The 11,677-nt window shown below is 36.4% G+C and overlaps 1 non-coding gene across 1 annotated transcript; it reads right to left on the bottom strand.

Annotated features, from left to right (window-relative positions):
* Positions 1-6,223: 6,223 nt before the first annotated feature.
* On the bottom strand, positions 6,224-6,330 carry LOC141662954 (small nucleolar RNA R71). The gene has a single exon (XR_012551052.1). It is a non-coding gene; the product is annotated as a small nucleolar RNA R71 (small nucleolar RNA).
* Between the last annotated feature and the right edge of the window lie 5,347 nt (positions 6,331-11,677).

Raw genomic sequence — 11,677 nt, 5'->3', positions numbered from 1 at the left:
TAATGAAATAAATCAGTCCCGATATATTAGAAAATATCTGAATATTATTATTTAATAATATTCCCATAAAGGATAATCTCTATAAAAATAAATGAAGTAGAAGTTTTAAAACTCATACTTGAAATGAATAATAAATAACCAAAGATATACTTATACGAAAGTACGATCTTTATTTGAATAATCGAAAATAAGTTTGATTATCGAAACATTATTCTTTAATAAAATAAAGAATATTATTTAACAAAATAAGCAGAGTCATAAGTCCTCGAATGAATATTCAAAATAATATTCATTAAATAAAATAAACGGAGTCATAAGTCCTCGAATAAATATTCAAAAATAATATTCATTAAATAAAGTAAGCAGAGTCATAAGTCCTCGAATGAATATTCAAAATAATATTCATTAAATAAATAAAGTTATCGAATAAACCTTATTCGATTAATAGTTTTGAAAACTATTTATATATATATAAAAATATACATATATTATACTCGGGAACACCGACTCCCGATTTAGAAAATATTCACCTTCGGGTCCCCTATACTAAGGGTATACGCAATTACTGCTTATCTCTAGCATAGGTATTATGCAACTTATAAGAAATTGAATCAACAATTAGATATCAATATTACGAAACATGCATCCATATATATCATATCAACATGGTCCAATATATCGCAAGATTTGCTAATAACAATAATGCACTTATCACAAGATAATGCATATACATATATACATCACAACAACAGTATAACGGGTAGAAAACTTGCCTGAGTGCTCCGGGGTAGACTTAAGCTTAGAGTGGGTCTGGTAACCTATGAACAACAACATAAGCCGGAATTAAACCACGGTCGCTTAAGAAACTAGACTTTAACCAATTGAACCGTAACGTTTGCTTATGGTCATTTCTACGCTTAACAAATCACATAAGTCGTTCGAGTACCCTCGGCTCCACCATTTTCAATAAATTAACCGTTAAGAATTTTAAGGCGATTCTTTCGTGAGTACCCTACCAACTGCCTAATCCACTCTACATAATTGTTTCATACTCCAATTAGTCATTTAAGGGCCTTAACCAAGGTTTCAAAATAAGGCGAGGGGCAATGGTTCGTTCGTGAAACGCCGTTAATTATAAAACGGTCGTTTCTCCTAAACCGTGCATCAGATTCGAGCAAACCACATATCAAAACGAAGCTCGTAACATGAAATATCTAAACATGGAAAAGGTTATAATATTTCAGTGAGTTCATGGGTCCTAAAGTTAAGAACAGAACAGTTAAGGAAAATCGGGCATTATGACGTTTAGGTTTACGCGATTTCTAATTTAATTAACACTCTAAATTATCATCAATTCACTCACATCCACCAATACAACAATATTCAACCATCATACTACAAACTCAGTCCCCAACTCCAAGTTTTACCAATTTATCCAACCAATCAAAGACCCAATATTCAAAACCAATACAAATCCACCAAAACTACTTATAATCACAGATCAAGCCTTAATACTGACAATGTTTCAATAAAACTTAATGGAATCATAAAATCAAAGCTAGGGTTTGAAGTTGATATCTTCCTTGGTAGGTGTTAAGTTTCTAGGAAGCCTTAGGGAGCCTTAATCTAACCTCCTACAAGCTTGATCTTTCCAAAGAAATCAAGAACAAAAAGTTAGGTTTTGAAGTTTCTAAAAGTCCGATTTAAATAACTGTAAAATTGAGGGTCTTACAATGCTTATTTGGACGGGACTTGTGAACAAGAGTTGTAGGCCATCTCAATACCTTTCCAACGAGCTATAGAACACAACATTTGAGTGTGTATTGAAGGAGATATGGTAGTGTTAAGTTGCTGCTCTGGTTTTGGCCGAGAGCAAGGGAAGAAAAAGTCAAGTAAAAATGTTTCTAGTTTGATTAAATGATTTGTGTGGTGTTTAGCTTGGTTACTTCCTTTTGTTGTTAATTAGATTGTTACCATGATAAAAATTGCGTGGCTCACAATCAACCAACCAATCCCTCCATTTGTCATGCTTATGTCACCATGCCTATTGCATCTTTCTCATGTCATCCTCTTACACTTGTCTTCTTCTTGTTGGTGTGATGACATCATCATCCACTAACCTCTTTGATTAACCCCTAATTACTTGGCTAATGACCGCTTATCTGTTATACGGTTCGCTTAACTTTCATTCTCGTTTATCGTTTGAGAGATCATACCTGAGATCTTATTACTTAGGTTCCCCTAAACCTTTCTCAATATTTTATATTCCTTTTATGATCCTCTCTAAAAATCCTTGAATTTAAATCATTTTTATCATGTTACCTTATACTCAATTCTTTCGGTATCTGGTGGATTTTCGGTAAAAATCAAAGTGTTCGGATTTGGATTCTGACGATCTTTACATACACTTATATACCATATAGAGTATTAATACGGCCTCAGAATATCAATAAAAGAACTGCTACATTGTGTGGCATGAAAAAATTTCTTATTCAGCATAATCAGCAAAATCATTATTCATAAGGTTTACAAAAAGTCCAAAATTTTTGGGGTTATTACACTTATAATCTTATAACCATTTTTTTTTTAAAAAAAAATACTATAATGAAAGAGATTCGTGTGTGCAAAACATGGGTAAAATTACTAGTAAGTTTGAAATTTACAGAACACGAACGATATAGAGCAAAATCAACCCAATTTAAATCGTGAATTCATTAATTTTAATTTTAATTTTGACTCTTTATAATTTGTTGGGACATATCAAGGGTCCAACTAATGTGCAACCTGTTGCAGAATAAATATATGTTATGTAGAGAGCATATAGAAAAGAGAGAATAATGATTTCACTGTATTCTTGTATATCTTACAAGCTCATATATGAGGACTATTTATAGGCCTACAAGATGTGAGATACATGAACTTGTAGAGTTAAGAGTTATGAATCTGAAAGGCCAAAAGTCTAAGTTACAAGAAGATAAAAAATCAAAAATTGGTGTCTAGAATATTCCTAGGTCATCCACTAATATACATAACACTCCCCCTTGGATGACACATACTAACATCATGCCTCGTTAAAACCTTACTAGGAAAAACCCTATGGGAAAAACCCTAGTGAAGGAAAAAGAGTTCATGTGTTGCACGTGTAATAATGAGTGTATTATATCTCCCCCTCATTTTGACATGACTATGAATATAAACATAGATCTCAAAGATTGTGCATTCCAATTTTATGCACCAATTTCTCGAACGAAGATATAGGAAGTGAAATTGTAAACAAATCTGCTGGATTTTCACATGGACGAATCTGAAAAACATCAATCTCTCCTCTTTGCTAGAGTTCATGGGTGAAGCAAAATTTTGGATTAATATACTTCGTCCGATATCCTTTAATGTAGCCTTCACGAGTCTGAATGATACAAGTTTCATTGTCTTTATACAAAGTGGTAGGAATTCTTTTGTTGACTGAAAGATCACATGAATCTCGAATATGGTGAACAAGAGACCTCAGCCAAACACATTCTCGATTTGCTTAATGAAAGGCCAATAATTGAGCATGATTTGAAGAAGTTGCTACAAGAATCTGTTTTGTAGAGCGCCAAGATATTGCAGTATCACAATACGTGAATATATAACCTCTTTGTGACCTTCCTTATGAGGATCAGACCGATATCCTGCATTTGCATAACCAACTAATTCCACTTGTGAGTCTTTAAAATAAAATAAACCAATATCCATTGTTCCTCGAAGATATCTAAATATCTATTTCACACTAGTCCAATGTCTTCGAGTTGGAGCAAAACTATATCTTGCCAATAAATTAACAGAAAATGCAATATCAGGACGTGTGTAATTGGCAAGATACATTAGTGTACCAATGGCACTAAGATATGGTACTTCTGTACCAAGAAGTTCTTCTCCCTTTTCTCTTGGGCGGATTGGATTCTTATTCTTTTCTAATGATTGTACAACCATGGGTGTACTCACAGGATATGCCTTATCCATAATAAATCATTTAAGAATCTTTTCAATATATGAAGATTGGTGGACAAAGATTCATTTAGATAAATGTTCAACTTGAAAACCAAGACAAAGTTTCATTTTACCTAAGTCTTTCATTTCAAATTCTCTTTTCAAATATTCAATCGTCTCATGAAGTTCATTTGGGGTCCCAACGATGTTTAGATCATCAACATAGACATCAATGATAATAAACCCCACTTTTGTCCTTTTAATAAAAATACATGGACAAATTGATAAGTGGATTTTATATCTACTTGGAACGCTTCATTACAAGCTTAAGTTGGTGTTTTGGACTCAAGTTGTTGGTATTTTTGTAATGTTTTTGTGTTGTTGCATCTCAAGCATCAGTTAAATGAAGAAAGGAGATTTTAAAGGAATTATGCTGAAAAGCACCACGAATCTGAAGTTATGGCCATTCCCAAATTGTAGAGGATCTTGAGAGCTTCGCGTGGACTATTGGATCGTCAAAATCAGACGAACGGGACTCAATCTGCAGTTAAAACAAGAAAAGGAGCCAAAATTCAGTTGCACGGCGCGCCCGCGCTGGAATGCGGGGTAGCTGCGCCAGACTTCCAGAAACAGCGCGTGCCCGCGCTGGTATGCGGGGTGGCCGCGCTGATCCATTCAGCCAGAATCCTGATTCGAGTCCATTTTGGAGATTTTGAAGCCCAGTTCGATACTGAAGCTTATATATACCAATAAAAAGACGTTTTTAACAACAAGGAGACCAGGGAGAACAATAAGAAGACCTGGAGAGAAAGAGACAGCTACGGAGAAGAAGATTTTTGTTTTCTTTAATAGTTGATACTTGGATGCTTGTTTTTTATTTATCTTTGAACCCTAGTACTTTTATATTTTTTATTATCATATTTTCATTGGAACCCATGGTGATGATGAATTCGATTATGAACTAATTGATGTTGTGGGGTTCTAACGGATTTACTTATGGATTTCTATAGTTAATTTGTTTCAATATCTTGGTGTGTGTTGATTGATTGATATCCTAGTATTGATTGTGCTTATTCGTCTTATGTGCGTAGCTAACATATAAGATAGCGTGTTAATCTCTATTGAAGTAAAAATGAATATAGAGATTTAGAACTTATCATGCTAGCATGGGTTCATGTATAATTGTTATGCATGATTCGTAGGTAATTTAACCATATTACTTTCCCTATGTAATCACGATAGATAACTTGCGCATCAAACCTTTATGTTGTCAAATTCTATAGACATATAGGGTCTCAACATAATTGGTGTCTATTCAGCTTCTATCTCTTTTTTGGATTTCTGGTAGTAGGGTATTCGTACAACGAAAGTTGGCATCTACTAGTTTCATGTTATCTGATTAGTTTTCATCACCATTGCATGCTAAGGTTAAGAACAATGACTTTGAATGAAGTAGTAATGAAGTTAGAATCCCATGTTTGTCTCATATAGTTAATTTAATCACTTTTATTCTTAGTTAATTGCATGTTAGTTTAATCATTAGTTATAAACATCTCAACTTGTTATTATCTTAGCATTGAGCGATATCCATACCATTTTTCCATAGGTGCATAATCTTAAGTTAACTAAAAAAAGTCTATGTGGGAACGAATCTGATTTATATCTTATACTACTTGTAAACGCATATACTTGAATATAATTTTAGCGCGTGTTTTCGCCCTAACAAGTTTTTGGCACCGCTGCCGGGGACTTGGTGTTAATTTTTAGTTTATGTGCTTGACATCAGTGGTCGTTAAAGTTCACTGACTCAGATTCTTTTACTTTCACGATTTACTTGTGTGTTTCAGGTACTCTAGTTTTTATTGCAATGGGAGGACCAGCAGCAAAGAAAGTGTTGATGGATTATTCTCAACTAAAGATCAATGACATTCAATCTAATATTGTCAGGCCAGCTATCGCAGCTAATACCTTTGAGATCAAGCTTGGCATAATTCAGATGGTACAAAATTCAGTCCAGTTTGGGGGTTCTCCATCGGAAGATCCTAATATGCATATTAGGGATTTCATTGAGATCTGTGACACCTTCAAGTTCAACAATGTTTCTGAAGATGCTGTGAAACTGAGACTTTTCCCTTTTTCTCTGAGGGATAAAGTTAAGTGATGGTTACACTATCTACCAGCTGGTTCTATCACTACTTGGGAGGATCTCGCTCAGAAATTTCTTAGTAAATTCTTCCCTATGGCGAAGAAAGCTGCAATGAGGAATGCTCTTACTCAATTTGCGGAGCAATCGGGAGAATCTCTATGTGAAGCTTGGGAACGCTACAAGGAGATGTTTAGGAAGTGTCCTCGTCATGGAATTCCTGACTAGATGATCATCAATTGCTTCTATAACGGTTTGAGAGCACATTCAAGACCCACACTCGATGCAGCATCAGGTGGAGCATTATGGGCAAAGAGCTCTGAGGAAGCTTATGATCTAATTGAACTGGTGGTTGCTAATGAATATCAGTATCCAACCCATAGATTGCCACAAGGCAAGGTAGCAGGAGTTCTGGAAGTGGATACAGCTACGGTTATCACTGCTCAACTAAAGGCGTTGTCTATGAAGATCGATTCTCTGGCTAACTATGATGTTGATCAGATAACCAGTGTTTGTGAGTTGTGTGCAGGTTCGCATGTGACGGAGCAATGCACTATATCTGGTGAATCAGCTCAGTTTGTGAGCAACTTTCAGAGATTGCAGCAACCAGTTCTAGCCACTTATCATCCTGACAACTGGAATCATCCTAACTTCAGCTGGAGCAAAAATCAGAGTGTGATGCAACAGCCTTATCAGCAGTATGCAGCAAAGCAATTCAACCCTCTTGGTTTTCAACAACCGCAATATGCACCAAGACAACAACTCCAACTTCAACAACAAACTCGGGGAAGTGCAGGTCTATCTTCGAATGAAATATCTGAATTGGAGGAGTTGCGGCTTATGTGCAAAAACCAGGCTCTTATATGCCAAGCCAGGCTGTTTCCATCAAGACTCTGGAGAACCATATAGGGCAAATTGCTAACGCCTTATTGAATCGACTACCAGGAACGCTTTCTAGTGATACAGAAGCCAATCCAGGCAAGAGGGAAGTTAACAAACAGGTGAACGCCATCACCTTGAGATCCGGAAAGGTCGCAAGCCCCCAAATTCAGCAAGACGAAGAGTATGAAAATTATGTCCAGAATGCAGGTGCGTCTGCACCCTTTCCAATTCCAGAAAATGAGATTGTAGCTGAAAAAGTGATGCAGAAGGATGCCGAGGTGGAATCAAGGAAGAAAACTGTGGAACACACTCCTTTTGAAGGTAATACAGGGGAGAAATAGGTCTATCCTCCACCTCATTTTCCTAAGAGGCTGCAGAAGCAGAAGTTGGATAAGAAATTTGCTAAGTTTCTGGAGGTGTTCAAGAAACTTCACATCAACATACCTTTCGCTGAAACTCTTGCACAAATGCCAAGCTATGCGAAGTTTATGAAAGGTATTCTCTCTCGGAAAGTGAAGCTCGATGACTTAGAGACCATTGCTCTTATGGAGGAATATAGTGCAGTTCTGCAATAGAAATTGCCTCCGAAACTTAAGGATCCTGGAAGCTTCACTATTCCTTCCACGATCGAAAACTTGTCATTTGACAAGTGTTTATGTGATTTGGGAGCTAACATCAATCTGATGCCTTTGTCTATCTTCAAGAAGTTAAGTTTACCTGATCCGAAGCCTACATATATGTCTTTGTAGTTGGTTGATCCTCTGATTACATATCCACGAGGTATAGTGGAGGATGTCTTGGTCAAGGTGAACAAACTCATCTTCCCTGCTGATTTTGTAATTCTGGATTTTGAGGAAGATAAGAAGATTCCCATCATCTTGGGAAGACCATTCTTGGCTACAGGCCGAACTATGATTGATGTGCAAAAAGGAGAGCTTACGATGATGGTTCAAGATCAGAAGGTCACTTTTAATGTGTTCAAGGCAATAAAGTTACCCACAGATAAAGAGTAGTGCTTTAAAGTAGAGTGGGTCGACTCTGTCGTGAATTCGGAGCTTGAGCAATTGCCAAAGTCGGATACCTTAGAGAGATCTTTCATAGGGGAATCAGTTATTTGCACCTCCGTGGAAGAGGAAGTTGGATATGCCATTTGATTCTCTTGGGTTAGCAGAGCTGAATATTTCTCAGGAGCATCTCGAGCCGTCTATTGAAGAAGCTCCCACACTTGAGCTCAACCCACTGCCAGATCACTTGAGTTATACATTCTTAGGTGCACCCCCTGACAATGGGTTGGAATATATCTATGATAACCTAAAGGGTGACCGGTCGGTTCCTCCCGTGTTTACAGATGGTCCTTCTCATACACCACAGACAGTTGATAGGTTTTGATTCGGCGTATGGAGGCCATGTATGACATCCACCGATGTTTTGCAGAAGATTTGACACTCGCTCTCGGTACTGTTTTTTGAGACACTGGTGTCGAGGATGATTGGCCACCTGATCCTCCACCCGAAGAGGATGATCCTCCCGTTAACTAGGTATGCCTGAATTCCTTATTATTATCTTCAATAAGGACATTGAAAATTTTAAGTTTGGGGGTGATAATGTAAGGATTAGTTTATGTGTTTCCATATATATATATATTCATATAGATTCATGTTGCATGTTTAGTTGTATTTTATTTATATTTTTTGCATGATTATTCATATAGGACATGTTTGTTTGTGCTATTATATGAGTTCATATAGTTGCATGTGCATGCATATACCATGATCCCGTAGGTTGAGCTATTTTTGATTGATAAGTTGATGTTAATTTGAGTGTGGTGATGACTAATGGAGGGTTGTTTAAGTTCTAATGAATAGATTTGCATGCCGGAAAAAAAATCATAAGTTTTATAGGATTGCTTTTGATCTAGATCATGATCATATTTGTTTAGTTGTTAAGATTTAATCACTTATTTATATCTACAATTTTTGGTATTCTCTTAATGAAAAAAAGGACACTAATTTTTAATCTGGAGAAAAACTTGGATTTCATTGCTAGTTGTGAATAAGGCTAGGCGTCAAATAGCTAGTAGCCGGCTTATATTTTTTATGAGTAGTTTAGGGTTGAATGAGATGGAGCGAAACACACTCATTCAGAAATCATTAAAAAAAGAGAAAAAAATGAAAAAAAGAAAAGAAACAAAAAGAGTATGTGTTTATGCATAATTGATCAAGAGTGAGCTCTTTAATACTCGAGTTATTAAGTTCTAGGGGACTTTGTGCCTAGTGACCTAAGGCTTGATAGTCTGGGATCCACCAACCTAACGCTCGTTACATGGGTATTATTGCATAAGTCTTTTGGGACCTCATTCATTGCACGATCAAATAAGCATTTTTGTTATGTGTTCAATAATAGCGTGAATCCTTGTATAACTCTAGTAGGAAGGAGGTGTTGTGAGTCATTATGTGTTTAACGTTTTTTCTGTTTATAAACTTGTGATTGTTTTGATGAGTGGTAAGTTACGATTATTGATCTTGTATCGAGAGTATTTCATTTAAGCATCCCACACATCACACGTTTCTGGGTTGTGAGTTGGTTTATGGGATTTATTCGAGCTCTTTTTTGAGCTTATTGTATTCTTAGAGGCGTTGGCTTATTCATTTGGTTATGGTTATTCTGAGGGGATCGATTGCATTATCATTTATTTGCATTCACGTAGTTGTATTCATGCATTAGGTTTATTTTATATATTTGAGTCTGTTTATGCTTGAGGACAAACATCGATTCAAGTTTGGGGGTGTGATAAGTGGATTTTATATCTACTTGGAACGCTTCATTACAAGCTTAAGTTGGTGCTTTGGACTCAAGTTATTGGTATTTTTGATATATTTTTATATTTTTGCATCTCAGGCATCAGTTAAATAAAGAAATGAGCTCTTAAAGGAATTATGCTGAAAAGAGCCAAGAATCTGAAGTCAAGACAATTCCCAAATTGTAGAGGATCTTGAGAGCTTCGCGTGGACTATTGGATCGTCAAAATCGGACGAACGGAACTCAATCTGCAGTCAAAACAAGAAAAGGATACAAAATCCAGTAGCACGGTGCGCCCGTGCTGGAATGCGGGGCCGCCGCGCCAGACTACCAGAAACAGCGCGCGCCCGCGATTGTATGCGGGGCGTCCGCGCTGGTTAGTTCATCCAGAATCCTGATTCGAGTCCGTTTTGGAGATTTTGAAGCCCAGTTCGATCCTGAAGCTTATATATACCAATACAAAGACGTTTTTAACAATAAAGAGACCAGGGAGAGCAATAAGAAGACCTATGTTGGATATATTTGAGATGTCATGTCTAATATGTTTCATGTTTAGTTTTCAGATCTTAACAAACAGGAAATATCAATACTTACTGGAATCAGGACTTACTGGAAGTCAGGACTTAAGGATATTAGGACTTAGATTATCAGAAGATAATATCAGAAGATGGTTATCAGAACTTAAGTACTGGAGGACTAACATTTAAGGAAGGAAGCTGATTCACAGGAAAGAAGATCGAAACTAATACGGAATAAGATATGCATGGAAAGAGTTCGAGGACTAGAAGAATTATATAAGATATCTGGTTGATATATTTTAGGAGACAGAATAATATTCCATATCAACTAGAAGTTATCTTGTAACTGTGTGTCCATATAAACACAGACATAGGTTTATTCTATAAGAGTTACGATCATCGAGAAGATCATATATTGTAACCTAGCATCTCTCGTGATATATGTTCATCACTGAGAGAGAACAGTTCCATTGTAACAGAGTTTATTATATCGAATACATCTGTTTTCTGTTACTTGTGCTTTAAATCGATTTGATTGTATTCTACACTGTATTCAACCCCTTCTATAGTGTTGTATGACCTAATAAGTGGTATCAGAGCTTCTCTGTTAACACACATACAGTAAAAATCCAAAACAATCATGTCTGAAGAAGCAGAAAATCCAACCAAGCCCGCCAAAACTGAAGAAACTCCAAAGACTCAAACCCATAGTCGATATGAGACTATTAGGGTGCCCATGTTGAGACCGTCTGAATATCCCATATGGAAAGTGAAGATGGCTATGTTTCTGGAAGCTACAGATCCAGAATACCTTGACAGAATTAATGAAGGACCACATAAGCCAACCAAGCTCTCTGTTGTAGTTGCAGATCATCCAGCAAAAATTGTACCAAAGGAGAAAAGTGAATACATAGCTGAAGATATCTCATCTATTGCCAAGGATGCAAAGGTAAGGCATTTGCTGTATAGTGCCATTGATAATGTCATGTCAAATAGGGTAATTCACTGCAAGACTGCAAAGGAGATATGGGATGCTTTGGAGACAAGGTGTCAGGGAACTGATGCAATCAAGAAAAACAGGAGGACTATACTCACTCAAGAGTATGAACACTTTGACTCAAAAAGTGATGAGTCATTAACTAACTTATATGACAGGTTGATCAAACTCTTGAATGATCTGTCACTGGTGGACAAGGAATATGACATTGAAGATTCAAATCTAAAATTCCTTTTAGGTCTTCCTGAAAGTTGGGATTTGAAAGCTACTATTATAAGAGATAACTATGCTCTTGATGAAACTACTCTTGATGAAATTTATGGAATGCTCAAGACTTATGAACTTGAGATGGATCAAAGAAGCAAGAGA

The sequence above is a fragment of the Apium graveolens genome, chromosome 5 (assembly GCF_009905375.1).
Source record: "Apium graveolens cultivar Ventura chromosome 5, ASM990537v1, whole genome shotgun sequence".
NCBI classification, from domain to species: Eukaryota; Viridiplantae; Streptophyta; class Magnoliopsida; order Apiales; family Apiaceae; genus Apium; species Apium graveolens.
The sequence above is the reverse complement of the archived record's forward strand: the minus strand, read 5'-3'. Positions and strand labels throughout refer to the sequence as shown.